The sequence below is a fragment of the Lithobates pipiens genome, unplaced genomic scaffold (assembly GCF_037356315.1).
Source record: "Lithobates pipiens isolate NorthernLeopardFrog02 unplaced genomic scaffold, aLitPip1_a1.2 Scaffold_30, whole genome shotgun sequence".
NCBI lineage: Eukaryota > Metazoa > Chordata > Amphibia > Anura > Ranidae > Lithobates > Lithobates pipiens.
This window is the reverse complement of record NW_027507791.1, coordinates 43381440-43402680: the sequence shown is the minus strand read 5'-3', so window position 1 is coordinate 43402680 and position 21241 is coordinate 43381440.

Sequence of the window (21241 nt, the reverse complement as noted above, 5' to 3'; positions counted from 1 at the left end):
TACTTTTTGCTATAATAAATATCCCCTAAAAATATATAAAAAAAACTATTTTTTTTTACTCAGTTTAGGCCGATATGTATTCTTCTACATATTTTTGGTAAAAAATATATTGATTGGTTTGCACAAAAGTTATAGCATCTACATAATAGGGGATAGTTTTATGGCATTTTCATTAATTTATTTTATATTATCATAAAATAAATATATTATTTATTTATTATATATTATTATATTTATTTTTTATTAGTAATTAGTCATTTTTATCATGACTGTGACATTATGGCGTACACATTTGACACTATTTTGGGGCCATTGTCATTTATACAGCGATCAGTGCTAGAAAAATGCACTGATTACTGTGTAAATGACACTGGCAGGGAAGGGGTTAAACACTAGGGGGCGATCAAGGGGTTAAGTGTGTCCTAGGGAGTGATTCTAACTGTGGGGTCGTTGGGCTATCACTGACATGACAGCAATCACCGCTCCCGTTGACAGGGAGCAGTGATCTCTGTCATGTCACAAGGCAGAACGGGGGAAATGCCTTGTTTACATCGTTCTTCTCCTCGTTCTTCCGCTCCATGACACGATTGCGGGCACCCGGCGGATATCGAGTCCGCGGGACCCGCGGTCACAGAGCATGTGGCGCGCACATGCGCGCCCACAATGCCGCATCTTAAAGGGGACGTACCTGTACACCCATTTTCCCAGCCGTGCTATTGTGCCAACGTATATCGTTGTGCGCTGGTCGCCATGTGGTTATGCGGTGCTACCTGCGGAGAACCCATGTAAGGGCCTATTTACACCAGCCGCAGCGGTGGGGTGTCAGCAGAAGGGATCAACCGATTATAGGTGCGGCCGATATTCACTTTTTTTTAGACGTATCAGTCACAAAACTGACCGATATTACCAAGGGGTTTTACCGGGGTGATGCATGCAGCTGCTAGGGAATAAAATGGCGGTCCTAGGGAATAAAATGGCGATCGCTGTAATTTTTTATGTCACACAGTATTTGTGCAGCGCGGCGTTCATCCAAACTGCAATATTTTGGAAAAATGTATTTTTAATGAATAAAGAAAACCCAAAACACAATACATACCTCAAATTTTTTATTTTTTTTTGTATAATATGAAAGATGATGTCACGACAAGTAAATAGATACCTAGCATATCACACTTTAAAACTGCACACGCTTGTGCAATGGCGACTTAAAAATCAAAATAGGCGACGCTTTAAGCGCTTTTACATTTTACTTTAATAAATAAAAAAATTTAAAAAAACACAATATAGATCCCAACTTTTTGATAAAATATGAAAGATGTTACGCCGAGTAAACAGATATCTATCATGTCATGCTTTAAAATTGCGCAAGCTTGTTGAATTGCGACAAACTACGGTACTTAAAAATCTCCATAGGCAACTCCTTACATTTTTTTACAGGTTACCTGTTTAGAGTTTTTATCCACTGTGCCTTTATTTTTTTAATTACATTTTTTATTTTTTTTGAACACTATAAATTCTATTAGACCCCTTTCACACCACACCGCCCATTGCGCCGGCGGTAAAACGCCACTATTTTTAGCTGCGTTTTACCGCCGCATTTCGGCCGCTAGCGGGGCGCTTTTACCCCCCGCTAGCAGCTGCGAAAGGGTTAAACCGCCGGCAATATGGCGCAATAGCGGCGTTTTGCCGGCGGTATTACAGCGCTGCCCCATTGATTTCAATGGGGAGCAGTGGTGGAGGAGCGGTAAACACACCGCTCCTTCACTGCTCCAAAGAAGCTGCTGGCAGGACTTTTTTCTGACGTCCTGCCAGCGCACCTCTGTAGTGTGAAAGCCCTCGGGGCTTTCACACTACACACAATGGTGCAGCTTCTTTAGGGCGGATTGCAGGTGCTATTTCTAACGCCTGCAAAACGCCCTGGTGTGAAAGGGGTGTTACAAGGAATGTAAACATCACTTATAATAGATATAGGGATGACAGGTCCTCTTTTTAGAGAGATCTGGGTCAAAAAGTCCTACCTGACCAACATTACCTGACCAATACACTGTCCTACCTGACCACTACACTGACCTATCTGACCACTACACTGACCTATCTGACCACTACACTGATCTACTTAACCACTACACTGACCTACCTGACCACTACACTGTCCTACCTGACCATTACACTGACTTATACCATGACCATTACACTGACCTACCTGACTCCTACACTGACCTACTTAACCACTACACTGACCTACCTGACCACTACACTGATCTACTTAACCACTACACTGACCTACCTGACCACTCCACTGACCTATCTGACCACTACACTGACCTATCTGACCACTACACTGTCCTACCTGACCAATACACTGTCCTACCTGACCACTACAATGACCTATACCATGGCCATTACACTGACCTACTTGACCCTTACACTGACCTACTCAACCACTACACTGACCTACCTGACCACTACACTGACCTACCTGACCACTCCACTGACCTACCTGACCCCTACACTGTCCTATCTGACCACTACACTGACCTACCTGACCCCTTCACTGTTCTACCTAACTATTAAACTGACCTACCTGTGACCAGGAGCCAAGCTCACCCATGCCTGGGGCCTCACCGGGACAGAGTCCATGGCTGCGCCCTAGGTGGTAATGGGCCCTAGGCAGCTGCCTAGTTTGCCTATTGGTAGCACCAGCCCTGCACACGGTGATACTTTATTAGGTTCTATTGACTACTATACTACTAAAGCCATTGATTGTCTCGCACTGAAAAAAGTGAACTGGCCATGCAGGAGACGAGGCGTTTTTGGGACTGTGCAGGGAATAGCTTCCGAAAGCATTCCCACGGCACCCGGTGTAAATGGGCCCTTAGTCTATGGGGACATATCGGTCATACAGACACAACCACTTTGCTGGCCTCAGCTGCTGCAGGAATTCCATATTTCCAGGTCAACAAATATCGCTCCCCCGCCACACTCTGCGGTTACTCAGAATAGGAAAGGGTTAATATTTCGGTAAAGTTTGATGTGCAGAATATGAGCTTGGGCAATCCAGAGTCAGTAGACTCCACAGGGAATCATCCCAAAAAAATTGACTCACCTCGCGGAGAGTGTCAAACATTCAAGCGCTGGATGAAACATTCACCGCATCACAAATGCCCGCAACGCTCCTCTGACCTATATTTCCCGCTGAAGAACAGGAAAACCTACGCATCGGCAACTATCTCTTTATCAACTGAATCCGACTGGTAAATGTGTTTATAAGGCTTCAAAACAAACCGCCCCCCCCCCCCCATCTTTAAAGCAGAACCCCAGCCACAAATTCCAAAATGCACTATATTACCAAAAGTATTGGGACACCTGCCTTTACACGCACATGATCTTTAATGGCATCCCAGTCTTAGTCCGTAGGGTTCAATATCGAGTTGGCCCACCCTTTGCAGCTATAACAGCTTCAACTCTTCTGGGAAGGCCGTCCACAAGGTTTAGAAGTGTGTCTATGGGAATGATTGACCATTCTTCCAGAAGAGCATTTGTGAGGTCAAGCGCTGATGTTGGACGATAAGGCCTGGCTCGCAGTCTCTGCTCTAATTCATCCCAAAGGTGTTCTATTGGGTTGAGGTCAGGACTCTGTGCAGACCAGTCAAGTTCCTCCACCCCAAACTCGCTCTTCTACGTGTTTATGGACCTTGCTTTGTGCACTGGTGTGCAGTCATGTTGGAACAGGAAGGGGCCGTCCCCCAAACTTTTCCCACAAAGTTGGGAGCATCAAATTGTCTACAATGTCTGATATCTTAATGCCGCGTACACACGGTCGGATTTTCCGACTGGGAAAGGTTGGATGTGCGCTTGTTGTTGGAAAGTCTGACCGCGTGCACGCTCCATCGAACATTTGCTGTCGGAATCTCCGCCAACAAATGTTTCTCAAATTTTTCCACCAACAGAGCTTTGTTGTCGGAAAGTCCGATCGTGTGTACACAAGTCCGTCGCACAAAAGTTCACACATGTTCGGAATCCAGCAGAAGGAGCCGCACTGGCTATTGAAGTTCCTTTTTCTTGGCTTGTCGTACGACTTGTACGTCACCGCGTCCCCACGTTCGTAATTGTTGGCCAACATTTGTGTGACCGTTTGTATGCAAGACAGGTTTGAGCCAACACCCTACGAACAAAAATACACGGTTTTGTTGGCGGAAAGTCCGATCGTGTGTACACGTACATTAGGGTTCCCTTCACTGGAACTAAGGGGCCAAGCCCAACCCCTAAAAAACAACCCCCACACCATAATCCCCACTCCACCAAATGATTTTAGACCAGTGCAAAACGCAAGGTCCACAAAGACATGGATGAGCACGTTTGGGGTGGAGGAACTTGACTGGCCTGCACAGAGTCCTGATCTCAACTCGATAGAACACCTTTGGGATGGCCTAGAGCACGGACTGTGAGCCAGTCCTTCTTGTCCACATCAGCGCCTGACCTCACAAATGCTCTTCTGGAAGAATAGTCAGATATTCCCATAGACACCCTCCTAAACCTTGTGGATGGCCTTCCCAGAAGAGTTGAAGCTGTTATAGCTGCAAAGGGCGGGGCCAACTCAATATTGAACCCTACGGACTAAGACTGGGATGCCATTAAAGTTCATGTTGTGTGTAAAGGCAGGCGTCCCAATACTTGTGACAATATACTGTATAACTGAATGGCCAATTAAAAGGCAAAATAACAAAACCAGCTTGTGCCGCAATGTTCAGCTTCAATCCTGAGTTTTTTCCCCGCAGTCCTTCTTTTCTGCAATACAATGCCCTCCTTAGTCTGATAGCCATTATTCTTCAACCCACTTCCTATGAGCCCAGGCGATCCCGGACGAGCCCCCAACCTAAAAGGTGATGCGCTTATCACACTGCTCTCTGTTCCTATCAGCGTGCTTCTTCTCAGCACATGAACTGATTGGCTCCTTGTACTGCTTCTCCCAACTATAAAAATAGCAGGTCAGATTTAATGCTCTTATATTTTCTCCAGTCCCCCCCCACCCCCGCCCATCAACACGCTAATTAATTTTTTAAATAAAACCTTTCCGTTTCCATTGCATACTTTATATTAGACCCAGTGATGTCATCACCGGGTCTCTGCGCTGCAAACGGCCGGGCAGTGCGGCTCTCATTCTGGGCGGACATCATATGACAGCCCTCCAGAATGACCTTTCTCACACGCCCGTGTGGAGCACGCATCGCGCCTCTCGGTGTGTCAGTCTGCCATTTCCTACCACCAGTCATGATCTGCCTGAATGGCATAGGGAAGCACCGAGAGCCGGTGATGACATCACTGGGTCTACAATAAAGTATGCAATGGAAACAGAAAGGTTTTATTTAAAAAATTCATTGGTCTGACATGCCGCTACACCAGACGGAGGCTCTGTACCACGTGATCAGCCGTGTCCAATCACAGGCGCGAGTAGAAGAGAGCCAATCGGCTGCTTTCCTGATGGGGGGGGGGTCTGTGCTGATTGTTTATCAGTGCAGCCTCCCTTTGGATGCCCACCCAGGACACCAGGATGCCGCCAGGACCACCAGGTATTGGCAGCACACTGGGCCACCAGGTATGCCACCCTAGACCATCAGGGAAATGCCAATCAGTGCCCAGGCAGCTGCCAATCAGTGCCCAACCCCAATGCCTGCCAGTGCCATCAGTGATGCCTATCAATGCCATCTATCAGTTCCGCATATCAGTGCCCATCAGTGCCACGTGTCAGTGCCACCTATCAGTGCCCAGCAGTGCTGCCTATCAGTGCCACCCATAAGTACCCATCAGAGCAGCCTTTCAGTGCCCAACAGTGTCACCTATCAGTGCCCACCAGTGCCACCCATGAGTGCCCATCAGTGCCCAGCAGTGCTGCCTGTCAGTGCCATCCATAAGTACGCATCAATGCAGCCTTTCAGTGCCCGTCAGTGTCACCTATCGGTGCCCATCAGTGCCCACCAGTGCCACCCATGAGTGCCCATCAGTGCTGCCTATCAGTGCCACTCATAAGTACCCATCAGTGCCCATCAATGTCGCCTATCAGTGTCCACCAGTGCCACCCATGAGTGCCCATCAGTGCCACCTATCAATGCCCATCAGTGCTGCATATCAGTGCCACCCATCAGTGCTGCCTACCAGTGCCCATCGTCAGTGCCACCTCGGTGGTGCCGCCTTATCAGTGCCCATCAGTGAAGGAGAAAACATAATTATTTACAAAATTTTATAACAGAAACAAAAGAAAAACTTTTTTTTTCTCTAAATTTTAGGTCTGGTTTTTAATAATAAAAACCGCAGAGGTGATCAAATACCCCCAAAATAAAGCTCTATTTGTGGGAACAAAATGATAAAAATTAAGTTTGGGTACAGCGCAGCATGACCGCGCAATTGTCATTTAAACAGCGACAGCGCTGAAAATTGGCCTGGGCGGGAAGGGGGGGGGGGGCGTGTAAGTGCCCCCCGGTATGGAAGTAGTTAAAAGATACATTTAATAAAGTACCGGTATTAATTTCTGTCTTTTTTGAGTTCCATTTTGTAGTCCATTGACTCTTCAAAACATCGGGGATTTAGGGGTCGCTGACGATTTTTTTTTTCGCCCCTCTCCCCGCCCCCGTCCGCGCCTGTCCAATAATTTCGTCTTAGATGCAACATGCTGGCAAAAAAAAAGATTGTCGGAAGGGAAAGAAAGTGAAAATACTGACCCCCCCCCCCCCAGCGCTAATAAGTCACGTTACGCTGGCGGCTCTAATGGGATTGCGCGTTTTTTAACCTGTCGGTTCCCAGTCCGCCATGGCAGCTGAAGGCTTGTTAGGGTCCATTAAAAGAGCAGGGAAGGCGCGGAGGGGGGGAGATCAGAATCAATCGGCGCACGTAATTCTTGCCTCCTGAGCCTTTTGATGCGTGGCGAGGGGGTCACCTTGCAGGTTATTTTTATTTATTTATTTTCTCGTTTTATTTTTTTTAGGTTTTTAAATATTTTTTTTCGTTTTTTTATTTTTTTTTATTTTTTTTTTTCTCTTTTTTTTTTTTTTTCCTCGAACGCCAAGGCTGGGAAAAGGATGGATCTGTCAGCTTCCGGCTGCTGGCAGCTGCTCTCGCCCACCACAGATCCCATCCAATTAAAGCTGACAAATTGACGGGCACCTGCGATGATAACTTGTTTAGAGGAAGAGGGGCCGGGGGGGGGGGGAGGGGGGGTGGTTGGTGGGCGATAGGGGAAGGCGAGAGGGAGAGGAGGATGAGAAGAGAAGGGTGGGTAGGGTAGGAGTCATCGCTGACATGGAGCACAGGTGTAGATTGAGGAGATCGTTTATGTCGAAGGCGAGCCATGATGAAAAACGCAAAGGGCGGAGGAAAAATGTATTTTTAACCTTTTTCAATAATATCCTCTCTGTTCTTTTTTTTAACCACTTAAGGACCGAGCCTCTTTTTTTAGATGTGTTGTTTACAAGTTAAAAAAAATATTTTTTTAGTTTTTTTTTGCTAGAAAATTACTTATAACCCCCAAATATTATAGATTTTTTTTCTAACACCCTAGAGAATAAAATGGCGGTCGTTCCAATACTTTCTGTCACACCGTATTTGCGCAGGGGTCTTACAAGCGCAGTTTTTTTTTTTTTTTTTAACCACTTCAGCCCCGGACCATTTTGCTGGCTTAAGACCAGAGCACTTTTAGCGATTCGGCACTGCGCCGCTTTAACTGACAATTGCGCGGTGGTCGTGCGACGTGGCTCCCAAACAAAATTGACGTCCTTTTTTTCCCACAAATAGAGCTTTCTTTTGGTGGTATTTGATCACCTCCTGCGGTTTTTATTTTTTGCGCTATAAACAAAATAAAGCGACAATTTTGAAAAAAACACATTATTTTTTACTTTTTGTTATAATAAATATCCCCCAAAAATATATAAAAAAAATTTTTTTTCCCTCAGTTTAGGCCGATACGTATTCTTCTTCTACATATTTTTGGATAAAAAAAAATCGCAATAAGCGATTATTGATTGGTTAGCACAAAAGTTATAGCTTTTACAAAATAGGGGATAGTTTTATGGCATTTTTATTAATTTTTTTTTTTTTTACTAGTAATGGCGGCGATCAGCAATTTTTATTGTGACTGCGACATTATGGCGGACACATCGGACATTTTTGACACATTTTTGGGACCATTGTCATTTATACAGCAATCAGTGCTATTTAAATGCATTGATTCCTGTGTAAATGACACTGGCAATGAAGGAGTTAACCACTAGGGGGCAGTGTAGGGGTTATGTGTGACGTTATGTGTTTTTTATTTATTGTAGGGGGCGTGGCCTGGCATGTGACGTCACTGTTTGTCCTTCCCTATAACAGGGAACAGACGATCGGTGATAGCCACACTAGGAAGCACGGGGAGAGGTTTGTTAACACAGAGCTCTCCTCGTTCTTCAGCTCTGTGACCCGATCGCGGGACACCAGCGGCGATCAGGTCCGCAGGTCCCGCGGTCGCGGTCACGGAGCTCAGGACCGGGTCGGGAGCGCAGATGCGGCATTCGCTATTTCGGAATAATTCGTAACTTCGGATAAATTTGTATTCGCCATTTTATTCCTTAGGGTCTCTGCTAAAACAATGTAGGCACGTGGTTAAGGTGGTCTACACCCCCTTTATTATACAATGTTTCATTATTTAAAACAAAACAGGAAACAATGTTTTCATTTTTGAATAAATAAAGAATGAAGCTCTATAAATTCCCTTTGATTTCGCGATAGAGCTCTGTCTGAGCGGCGCTCCCGCCTCCCTGTCACTCGCGGTCTCGTCTTCTTTTATTTTATTTTTTTATCGCTCGCAGCCTTTCGGCTCGTCTTTGTCGGCGGGAAGTTAGGAGTTGGCGGGGCACTGGGGGGGGCGCAGTCTGGAAGAGGTAATTCAGTTGTGATAAGGCACGCCGCGCCCCTGTGTATTGGGGCCATCCGTCAGCCTGCGGTCGCAGGGATCCGCGTATCGCAGCCGACGCGTCCCCCGTTCTCGCGGTGTAAGGCCGTCCCGCGGGGGGAGCTGCAGAGCTGTCTGGACCGCTGAGCTTGTCACTCGCCCCCTGTCACGTCCATTTTCTCGCACTTTGCCAGAAGAAAAGGTGATGGAGAAAAAAAAGTGGGCTTGGGGGAGAAGCGCGCTGAGTCGTTGTGAAGGGCGGGATTTCTGCGTCCATGGCTCGCTGCGCCCTAAAGTCCGCTCACGGCTTTATATGTCACTTAAAGCTGAAGTTTAATCTGCTTATATTTATATAGTCTCTGACCATCTCTTGTACAAGCCTGTAGTCAATGACCATCTCTTGCAGCAAAGCCTGCAGTCTCTGACAATTTCTTGTAGCAAGCCTGTAGTCTCTGACCATCTCTTGTACTAGCCTGTAGTCAATGACCATCTCTTGCAGCAAAGCCTGCAGTCTCTGACAATTTCTTGTAGCAAGCCTGTAGTCTCTGACCATCTCTTGTACTAGCCTGAAGTCAATGACCATCTACTGTAGCAAAGCCTGCAGTCTCTGACCATCTCTTGTAGCAAGCCCGAAGTCTCTGACCATCTCTTGTAGCAAGCCCGAAGTCTCTGACCATCTCTTGTAGCAAGCCCGAAGTCTCTGACCATCTCTTGTAGCAAGCCCGAAGTCTCTGACCATCTCTTGTAGCAAGCCCGAAGTCTCTGCCCATCTCTTGTAGCAAGCCCGAAGTCTCTGACCATCTCTTGTAGCAAGCCCGAAGTCTTTGACCATCTCTTGTAGCAAAGCCTGCAGTCTCTGACAATTTCTTGTAGCAAGTCTGTAGTCTCTGACCATCTCTTGTAGCAAGCCCGAAGTCTCTGACCATCTCTTGTAGCAAGCCCGAAGTCTCTGACCATCTCTTGTAGCAAGCCCGAAGTCTCTGACCATCTCTTGTAGCAAGCCCGAAGTCTCTGACCATCTCTTGTAGCAAGCCCGAAGTCTCTGCCCATCTCTTGTAGCAAGCCCGAAGTCTTTGACCATCTCTTGTAGCAAAGCCTGCAGTCTCTGACCATCTCTTGTAGCAAGCCTGTAGTCTCTGACCATCTCTTGTAGCAAAGCCTGCAGTCTCTGACAATTTCTTGTAGCAAGTCTGTAGTCTCTGACCATCTCTTGTAGCAAGCCCGAAGTCTCTGACCATCTCTTATAGCAAAGCCTGCAGTCTCTGACAATTTCTTGTAGCAAGTCTGTAGTCTCTGACCATCTCTTGTAGCAAGCCCGAAGTCTCTGACCATCTCTTGTAGCAAGCCCGAAGTCTCTGACCATCTCTTGTAGCAAGCCCGAAGTCTCTGACCATCTCTTGTAGCAAAGCCTGCAGTCTCTGACAATTTCTTGTAGCAAGTCTGTAGTCTCTGACCATCTCTTGTAGCAAGCCCGAAGTCTCTGACCATCTCTTGTAGCAAGCCCGAAGTCTCTGACCATCTCTTGTAGCAAAGCCTGCAGTCTCTGACCATGTCTTGTAGCAAGCCTGTAGTTGATGACCATCTCTTGTAGCAAAGCCTGCAGTCTCTGACAATTTCTTGTAGCAAGTCTGTAGTCTCTGACCATCTCTTGTAGCAAGCTCGAAGTCTCTGACCATCTCTTGTAGCAAGCATGTAGTCTCCGACCATCTCTTGTAGCAAGCCTGAAGTCTCTGACCTTCTCCTGTCTACAGTCTCTGACCATCTCTTGTACAAGCCTGAAGTCTCTGATCATCTCTTGCAGCAAGCCTGTAGTCGATGACCATCTCTTGTAGCAAAGCCTGCAGTCTCTGAGAATTTCTTGTAGCAAGTCTGTAGTCTCTGACCATCTCTTGTAGCAAGCCAGAAGTCTCTGACCTTGTCTTGTAGCAAGCCTGAAGTCCCTGACCATCTCTTGTAGCAAGCCCGAAGTCTCTGACCATCTCTTGTAGCAAGCCCAAAGTCTCTGACCATCTCTTGTAGCAAGCCCAAAGTCTCTGACCATCTCTTGTAGCAAGCCCGAAGTCTCTGACCTTGTCTTGTAGCAAGCCTGTAGTCTCTGACCATCTCTTGTAGCAAGCATGTAGTCTCCGACCATCTCTTGTAGCAAGCCTGAAGTCTCTGACCATCTCTTGTAGCAAGCCTGAAGTCTCTGACCTTGTCTTGTAGCAAGCCTGTAGTCTCTGACCATCTCTTGTAGCAAGCATGTAGTCTCCGACCATCTCTTGTAGCAAGTCTGTAGTCTCTGACCATCTCTTGTAGCAAGCTCGAAGTCTCTGACCATCTCTTGTAGCAAGCATGTAGTCTCCGACCATCTCTTGTAGCAAGCCTGAAGTCTCTGACCTTCTCCTGTCTACAGTCTCTGACCATCTCTTGTACAAGCCTGAAGTCTCTGATCATCTCTTGCAGCAAGCCTGTAGTCGATGACCATCTCTTGTAGCAAAGCCTGCAGTCTCTGAGAATTTCTTGTAGCAAGTCTGTAGTCTCTGACCATCTCTTGTAGCAAGCCAGAAGTCTCTGACCTTGTCTTGTAGCAAGCCTGAAGTCCCTGACCATCTCTTGTAGCAAGCCCGAAGTCTCTGACCATCTCTTGTAGCAAGCCCAAAGTCTCTGACCATCTCTTGTAGCAAGCCCGAAGTCTCTGACCATCTCTTGTAGCAAGCCCGAAGTCTCTGACCTTGTCTTGTAGCAAGCCTGTAGTCTCTGACCATCTCTTGTAGCAAGCATGTAGTCTCCGACCATCTCTTGTAGCAAGCCCAAAGTCTCTGACCATCTCTTGTAGCAAGCCCGAAGTCTCTGACCATCTCTTGTAGCAAGCCCGAAGTCTCTGACCTTGTCTTGTAGCAAGCCTGTAGTCTCTGACCATGTCTTGTAGCAAGCCTGTAGTCTCTGACCATCTCTTGTAGCAAGCCTGAAGTCTCTGACCATCTCTTGTAGCAAGCCCGAAGTCTCTGACCTTGTCTTGTAGCAAGCCTGTAGTCTCTGACCATCTCTTGTAGCAAGCATGTAGTCTCCGACCATCTCTTGTAGCAAGCCTGAAGTCTCTGACCTTCTCCTGTCTACAGTCTCTGACCATCTCTTGTACAAGCCTGAAGTCTCTGATCATCTCTTGCAGCAAGCCTGTAGTCGATGACCATCTCTTGTAGCAAAGCCTGCAGTCTCTGAGAATTTCTTGTAGCAAGTCTGTAGTCTCTGACCATCTCTTGTAGCAAGCCTGAAGTCTCTGACCATCTCTTGTAGCAAGCCTGCAGTCTCTGACCATCTCTTGTAGCAAGCCTGTAGTCTCTGACCATCTCTTGTAGCAAGCCTGTAGTCTCTGACCATCTCTTGTAGCAAGTCTGAAGTCTCTGACCATCTCTTGTAGCAAGCCCGAAGTCTCTGACCTTGTCTTGTAGCAAGCCTGTAGTCTCTGACCTTCTCCTGTCTACAGTCTCTGACCATCTCTTGTACAAGCCTGTAGTCTCTGACCATCTCTTGTAGCAAGCTTGAAGTCTCTGACTATCTCTTGTAGCAAGCCTGAGGTTTCTGACCATCTCTTGTTGCAAGCCTGAAGTCTCTGACCATCTCTTGTAGAAGGCCTGTAGTCTCTCGCCATCCCTTGCAGCAAGCCTGTAGTCTCTGACCATCACTTGTAGCAATCCTGAAGTCTCTGACCATCTCTTGTAGCAAGCCTGTAGTCTCTGACCATCTCCTGCCTGCAGTCTCTAATGGCTTTCTGTAGCTTTCTATTCATTGAATATTATGTGTGGCCCTTTGGGGATCTCAGGGGCCACACTCTATTCCTCTTGTATGAAGAAAGTTGAAAGTGGACCGGTCTCCAGGGTCCAATAGCGATATAGCAGGACTGACAGAAGCCAGAACTGGCTACACAGGAATTGTATCTATTATAAGCAGAAGGCGGTTATTATAAACGTCTATCATTTCTTTTTTAATCGGAGTTCCCCTTTATGCCCGGTACGACAGTTGCGCTTGTAATTAGCCATTTGCGATTTTCCGCACGGGGGGGGGGGGGCCCTGGGGGGACAGATCCGGGGCGGACAGCGTCTAGCTGCACTCATAACAGCCCTTCAGTCGCCGGGGAAGATGGCGACTTAATTCGCCAGCCATCACAGCGCGGCTGGGAATACGCACGGCGAGAATCTGGCGGCGTACAGGGGGGGGGGCATATTAAGATTGCGCGGGAAGGAATTAACTATAAAAATGTTCCTTTTTTTTACTCGCGATCGCTCCTGAGACGAGGCGCCCAGATCCCGATAAATAAACGGCGAGAAAAAATGGCCGCCGGGTCAGAGAAGAGCTTGCGCGATCGATAAAGATCAGGAAGGAGGGAAATTTGCCTTCTGAGGCTATTAAACGGCGAGAGGAGCTAGACGGGGGCAAGCGTATCGATCGGGCGGTCACATTAAAGAAAGAACTAAACCGCCTATCGAGCGTCGGCGCGCCTCTAAAATCTCTCCAGGGCGCCATTTCATAAATATATAAATACGTATCGGAGAGGAGATCAATGGCCGTTGTAATATGTTTGTGTTTAAAGCCCAACTTCGCCTAAAACTTTTTTATACTCTGTACAGGGAAAGATAATTAGGTCTGTGTCCCCACGGGGGGGAGATTTACCTTCACTTCCTGTTGGGGGTGACATAAGGACAGGAAGTGACTGATATCTCAGAAATGGCAGTTGTGCAATGTAGGGAAGGGTTTCAACATCTGTCAGGGTTTATTGCTCTCTTTGCATTTTTTGGTGACACCTGAACCTTTTTATCCCTTGTTCAGGTGTCAGTGCTGGGGAGATTCACCTTCACTTCCTGTTGGGGTGTCACGGTAACAGGAAGTGACTGGTATCTCAGAATTGCCTGTTGTAGTCTTAGTAGAGCAGGGAAGGGTTTGAACATCTGGCAGGGTTTATTGCTCTCTGTACCTTGTACATGTGTCAGCACTGGGGGGGGGGGGGGGATTTACCATTACTTCCTATCGGGGTGTCACAAGAACAGGAAGTGACTGGTATCTCAGGATTTGCATTTGTTTAGAAGAGCAGGGAAGGGTTTGAACAACTTTTAAAAGTTTTTTTACTCTCTTTGCCTATTTCAGTGACACCTGAACCCTTTTATTTCTTATCCGAGAGTCAGCGCTGGGGAGATTTACCTTCACTTCCTGTTGTGGTGTCACTTTGACAGGAAGTGACTAGATGTTTTTGAAATTACAGTTATTTAGTAAAGCAGAGAAGGGGTTGAACATCTTGCAGGGTTTATTGCTCTCTTTGCTGTTTTCAATGTCAACGCTAAGGGAGATTCACCTTCACTTCCTGTTCCTGTCACAAGGACAGGAAGTGGCTGATATCATGTAGAGCGGGAAGGGTTTCAACATCTGGCAGGGTTTATAACTCTCTTTGCATTTTTTGGTGACATCTGAACCTTTTCATCCCTTGTTCAGGTGTCAGTGCTGGGGAGATTCACCTTCAATTCCTGTTGGGGTGTCACAGTAACAGGAAGTGTCTGATATCTCAGAATTAGCTGTTAATAGAACAGAGGAGGGTTTGAACATCTGGCAGGGTTTATTGCTCTCTGTAACTTTTTTTTCAGTGACATGTGGATCTTTTTATTTCATGTCCAGGTGTCAGCACTGGGGAGATTTACCTTCACTTCCTGTTGAGGTGTCACATTGACAGGAAATGATTAGATGTTTTTAGAAATTACAATTATTTAGTAGAGCAGAGAAGGGTTTGAACATCTGGCAGGGTTTATTGCTCTCTTTGCCGTTTTCAATGTAGACACTGGGGAAATTTACTACACTTCCTGTTGGGGTGTCACAGGAACAGGAAGTGACTGGTATCTCAGGATTTGCATCTTGTTTTAGAACAGCAGGGAATGGTTTGAACATCTCATAAGAGATTTTTTTTGCTCTCTGTGCCTATTTCAGTGACACCTGAACCCTTTTATGTCTTGTCCAGGAGTCAGCGCTTGGGAGATTCAACTTCACTTCCTGTTGGGGTGTCACGGGAACAGGAAGTGACTAATATCCCAGAATTGGCTGTTGTTTAGTAGAGCAGAGAAGGGTTTGAACATCTGGCAGGGTTTATTGCTCTCTGTACCTTTTTTTTCAGTGACATGTGGACCTTTTTATTTCTTGTCTGGGAGTCAGCACTGGGGAGATTTACCTTCCTGTTGGGCTGTCACAAGGACAGGAAGTGACTGATATCTCAGAATTGACTGTTTAGTAGAGCAGGGAAGAGTTTGAACATCTGATAAGAGTTTTTTTTTTTGCTCTCTTTGCCTATTTCAGTGACACCTGAACCCTTTTATTTCTTGTCCAGGGGTCAGCGCTGGGGAGATTCACCTTCACTTCCTGTTGGGGTGTCACGAGGACAGGAAGTTGTAGATATCTCAGAAATGGCAATTGTTTAAAAAATTGGGGAAAAAAATCATATGCTAGACCTGTGCAATTTGTTTCATCCCGAATTCGTCTTTTCGACTAATTTCGACCAATTCGTCAATTCGGAAATATTCTAAATGAACGAAAACCTGTTTAACCAATTTTTTCCAAAAACTAAAATTCGAAAATTTCGAAAAACAAGAAGGAAAATCTGAAAATTCCAAAGCACGGAAGTCCGAAAATAAGAGCGGAAATTCGCAAACCTGAAAATTTTGAGAATCCGAAATAATAACTAACTAACTAATAATAACTATTACTAACGATTAAATTATAGGTATTGGAATTTCCTTTCAAAATTTGGCTGTTGGTGAACATAATGAATACGAATTTATCCGAAGTTACAAATTATCTGAAATAACGAAATGGCCGCATCTAAACGAATGGAACGTAACGAAATAATAATAATAATAAATAATAATAATAATATAAAAACTTTTTATTATTATTATTTATTATTAATAATTTGTTACGTTCCATTCGTTTAGATGTGGCATTCGTTATTTCGGATAATTCTTAAAGTCGGATCAATTCGTATTTGTTACGTTCACTAACAGCCAAATTTGAAAGGAAATTCCAATACCTATAATTTAATAGTTACTTATTATCAGTAAGTTATTATTAGTAAGTATTTAATAGTTAGTTATTAGTAAGTTATTATTAGTTAGTTATTATTAGTAAGTTATTATCAGTAAGTTATTATCGGTAAGTTATTAATAGTTAGTTATTAGTAAGTTATTATTAGTTAGTTATTATTAATAAGTTATTATTAGTTAGTTATTATTAGTTAGTTATTAATAGTTAGTTATTATTAGTAAGTTATTATCAGTAAGTTATTATTAGTAAATTATTATTAGTTAGTTATTATTAGTAAATTATTATCAGTAAGTTATTATTAGTAAGTTATTATCAGTAAGTTATTAGTAAGTTATTATTAGTTAGTTATTATTAGTAAGTTATTAATAGTTAGTTATTATTAGTAAGTTATCAGTAAGTTATTATTAGTAAGTTATTAATAGTTAGTTATTATTAGTAAATTATTATCAGTAAGTTATTATTAGTAAGCTATTATTAGTTAGTTATTATTAGTAAGTTATTATTAGTTAGTTATTAGTAAGTTATTATTAGTTAGTTATTATTAGTAAATTATTATCGGTAAGTTATTAATAGTTAGTTATTAGTAAGTTATTATTAGTTAGTTATTATTAATAAGTTATTATTAGTAAATTATTATCAGTAAGTTATTATTAGTAAGCTATTATTAGTTAGTTATTATTAGTAAGTTATTATTAGTTAGTTATTAGTAAGTTATTATTAGTTAGTTATTATTAGTAAATTATTATCGGTAAGTTATTAATAGTTAGTTATTAGTAAGTTATTATTAGTTAGTTATTATTAATAAGTTATTATTAGTAAGTTATTATCAGTAAGTTATTATTAGTAAGTTATTATTAGTTAGCCATTATTTGTCAGTTATTATTAGTAAGTTATTATTAGTACGTTATTATTAGTAAGTTATTATTAGTAAGTTATTATTAGTACGTTATTATTAGTAAGTTATTATTAGTTAGTTATTATTTCGGATTTTCGAATTTCCGAATGACCCGAAAAAGGGGAAAAAAACAAAACAAAAAGGAATGAATTTTTTGGCAGGGCACATGTCTATTTTCTGCCCCATTTGCAGAATTTGGTCAGTGACTCGGGGTATGGAAACCAGAGGATGACCATGACAGCCAGGAAACCAGCATTTTTCGGGAAGAAGTGGTCAGCCTCGGTGCTTCCATCGCGATGGGTTTCCTTTAAGACGCCGCGCGCTATAAAGATGTCAGAGAGGAGATGCGGCTACAAAGCTGGCAGCTGGGACAAAGCCGTTATCCTTTCCGCTTCGGGGAGGTCGTTGAAGGTCACAGCGGTATCTCTGCCACTCGCCAGCAAATTAGCGATCGTTAACATAAAGCACCGGCCACCTTCCAAAAACTCTGGATGTTGCTCAACCCGCACCTCACAGTCTGTAGGTCAAGAACATTTATATAATAATAATAATTCTATATATCATTTTATATATTTACATTTATAAGAATATATTTTTCTTTTATTATAAATAATATTTGAAGCGTTATTAAACCCAAAAGCCAACATTTATTATATTGCAGCTTACCAATTCTTAGACGTGACGGCTGCAATCAGTGGCGGCTGGTGCTCAAAATGTTTGTGGGGGCAAACAAACTGAAAAATTCGGAAAAACAAACATCCTTTGCAGCCACTGTGCCCATCAACTGCAGCCACTGTGTCCATCATATGCAGCCACTGTGCCCATCAAATGCAGCCACTGTGCCCATCAACCACAGCCACTGTGCCCATCAAACGCAGCCACTGTGCCATCAAACGCTGCCACTGTGCCCATCAAACACTGCCACTGTGCCCATCAAACGCAGCCACTGTGCCCATCAAACGCAGCCACTGTGCCCATCAAACGCTGCCACTGTGCCCAAATGCTGCCACTGTGCCCATTAAATGCTGCCACTGTGCCATCAATTGCAGCCACTGTGCCCAGCAAACACAGCCACTGTGCCATCAAATGCAGCCACTGTGCCCATCAAACACTGCCACTGTGCCCATCAAACGCAGCCACTGTGCCCATCAAACGCAGCCACTGTGCCCATCAAACGCTGCCACTGTGCCCAAATGCTGCCACTGTGCCCATTAAATGCTGCCACTGTGCCATCAATTGCAGCCACTGTGCCCAGCAAACACAGCCACTGTGCCATCAAATGCAGCCACTGTGCTATGAAACGCTTCCACTGTGCCCAGCAAATGCAGCCACTGTGCCATCAAATGCAGCCACTGTGCCATCAAATGCTGCCACTGTGTCATCGAATGCCACCAGTGCGACCCCCCCCCCCCCCCCCCCGGTCCTCTATGCGTCTCCTGCCGTCCTCATCTCCCGTCCTCTCCTCCTGATAGGCTTCCAATAGTGGCGCCTGTTGTTTCAGCCAATCGGGTGACGGGTAACAGACCCGAGCACCTGATTGGTGGAGAGGCGGTTTAGTTTTAGGAAAGTGAATATTCCTTCACTTTTCTAACACACCTGGATGAACTGTGAGCGCCCAGCATGGCGTTCACAGGTCACCTTTTTTTGACGCCTATTAGAGCCTATGACTCTAATCAGGTGCTTCAAAAAAAATAAACCATGCCAGGTGGCAGTGGCGTCCATAGATAGATTCATGCAAGGCATGAATCTATCTATTGGTGATAGAGGGGGTGGCAGGAGAGAGAGGGCAGTGCCATTGCGCCCTTAATGCTAGGCCCCCTCTGTAACTCAAAACACGCAACCTGTAGAATTGTTTAAACATCGCCTACGGAGATTTTTAAGGGTCAAAGTTTGTCGCCATTCCAGGAGCGGGCACAATTTTGAAGCGTGATGTGTTGGGTATCAATTTACTCAACATAACATTATCTTTCACAATATCTACAAAAATTGGGGCTATTCTCTCTAGGGTGTCTGCAAAAAAAATGTATAATGTCAATTGACGGCGGGGCGGCTCTGGGATGGCGTCATACGACGGCGTTCCAGAACGGCCGCTCTCGTGCACCCCGCCGCGATCGGGCACGGTAGGACACGGCGCCACGGCGTGACCCTGATCTCTGTAAAGAGCCGTGCCCGTGGCTCTTTAACTATGTGATCGGCTGTATTCAATCACAGCTGGCCACATGTAAACACGGAGATTCCTGTGAGCGGCGTGGCAGAGTGTGTGGCGAGGAGAGGCGATCAGCGGCATCTCCTCGCAGGGAGCAACAAAACATTTAATCAGCCCATTAGTGCCCTGATCACATTGTAGTGCCAACAGTGTCGCCAATCAGTGCCCACCAGTGCCAGTAATCAGTGCCAGCAATCAGTGCCCACCATTTCCCACAAGTGCCACCAATCAGTGCCCACCATTGCCCACAAGTGCCACCAATCAGTACCCACCAGTGCCAGTAATCAGTGCCCACAAGTGCCACCAATCAGTGCCCACCATTGCCTACAAGTGCCACCAATCAGTGCCCACCATTGCCCACCCATACCCACCAGTGCCAGTAATCAGTGCCCATCTGTGCCAGCAATCAGTGCCCTCCATTGCCCACAAGTGCCACCAATCAGTGCCCATTAGTGATGCCAGTCAGTGCCTATTATGTGCTTTGAGGACAACACTCGCATTTTGTAAGAGAGCGGTTTGAATGAGCGCTCTGACGCTTCTCTCTGCTCTTGTGATCCCAGGTCACTCTATAGCCCCCCCACTTTAACCGCACTCTTTGCGCTCCCGAAAAACAGCGGTTTTAAAAAAACGCTCTTCGCCTCCCCCCCCGGCCAGTGGCATCCATTTTTATCCACGTCGGAATATTGCGAGCGTGTCCGCGGACGGGTTTAATCAGGGCGACGGTGGTTATTACTCTCCGTCCCAGGAGGAGGCGGCCCGGCATCTGCTGCGCCCGCCGCGCGCTCTGATTGATAGGCCGCGTCTCCTGGCAGGTAATGTGGTGATAATGTGTGTGTCATGGAGCATGCCGGCTACCGGGGCATGTCAAATGGGGAAGAGGAGGGAGCAGATGGGCCGCCGGGATAGATCTGCATATTTATAACTCAGTTTCTCGTGCCCGGGAATCGTTAACCCCTTCCCCAAGGCCCAAACCGTGGGCAGTGGGGGGGGGGGGCTTAAAGGGGAACTCCGGCCAGAGGTGAAAGAGGTGAAAAGTGCTCTGGCATAGTTATGGAGGTCACCTTCTAAAAATGTTTTTTTTTTTCTAATTAAGCTACCGGTGGCTTAAAGTGAACCTCTTCACCTAAGGGTCATGAGGTGACTCCCATTGGCCAAACTGGAAAATGGAGGGAGAGAAGAGAAGGTGATTGCACGCTACTGGTGTGGGGAGGGGGGAGGGGGTCACCATTAAAGTTAACCTGTTGCTTTGCCCTCTATTTGACCTTCACCCTAATCCTTTGATTTGAACCAGAAATTTAACCCAATTAATCTTTAAAGAAAAAGCAGTGTATGTTTCTGAATGTCAGCCTCTTACAGTCCCTGTACAGCAGGGCTGGAGTGTGAGCAGAAGAAGCAGCAGCAGAAGGAACCAATCAGTTCATGTGCTGATAGGAGAGATGAGCTTATCACTGAGATACTTCTCTTTTCACTGTCCAATTACAGGTTGGGGGCTGGTCCGGGATGACCTGGGCCATCAGACTGAGGGCATCTAGTGGCCAAAAATAATTACTACAGGGGGACAACTCTGGATTCATGAGCTTATCACTGTACTGCTTCTCCTTTCACTGTACAGTCACAGGCTAGGGGCGGGTCCAGCATGACCTAAACCACCAGACTGAAGACATCTATTGGCGGAAAAGAATTACTACATGGGGACAACTCTGCACTGATTAGCTTATCACTGTGCTGCTTCGTCTTTCACTGCCCAGGTCAGGGGGGCAGGTCCAGCATGACCTGGGCCATCAGACTGAGATAATCTAGTGGCGGAAAAAAATACTACAGAGGGGCAACTCTGCATTGATGAGCTCATCACTGTGCTGCTTCTCTTTTTACTGTCCAGTCACAGGCTAGGGGCGGGTCTAGCATGACCTTGGCCATCAGACTGAGGACATCTAGTGGCCCAAAATAGTTACTGTAGAGGGTCAACTCTGGATTGATGAGCTTATCCCTGTGCTGCTTCTCCTTTCGCTGCCCAGTCACAGGCTAGGGGTGGGTGCAGCATGACTTGGGCCATCAGACTGAGGACATCTAGTGGCTGAAAATAATTACTACAGGGGGTCAACTCTGGATTGATAAGCTTATCCCTGTGCTGCTTCTCCTTTCGCTGTTCAGTCACGGGCTAGGG